Below are 412 nucleotides of genomic sequence, written 5' to 3'. Positions count from 1 at the left end.
TGTGTTGCCGTCATACGTCACTATGAGCTCAGTGCTGCTCTACAGCTCAAACACCACGACGGCTTCTTCTCTCTTTCAATTCCTGTATCTTTTCAGTTTTTAATGTTTTGTTTTTCCTTTTATTGATTTCTTTTTCAATAACACTCTCTCTTTTTTACATCACTTTCTATTATTATTATTTTTTTCCAATTTCTATGTTATAATCAGATAAGAGGGTAATCCTTAACCACTTAATCACTCATTATAATAATAAAAAAACATATGTGCCCCATCCCGCTAACAACCAACAGATGTATCGTATTAGTGGGCCTTTTAGGGCATTCAGAGAGATTTAATATGGGGGGAGGTATTATCAAAACGATAAAAAAAAAAACTCTCTCTGCACGATGCCAGACAGCACTGATCAAATCCT

The sequence above is a fragment of the Anarhichas minor genome, unplaced genomic scaffold (genome assembly GCF_050575085.1).
Source record: "Anarhichas minor isolate MPS153535 unplaced genomic scaffold, ASM5057508v1 ptg000073l, whole genome shotgun sequence".
Taxonomy (NCBI): domain Eukaryota; kingdom Metazoa; phylum Chordata; class Actinopteri; order Perciformes; family Anarhichadidae; genus Anarhichas; species Anarhichas minor.
This window is presented reverse-complemented; position numbering follows the sequence as displayed.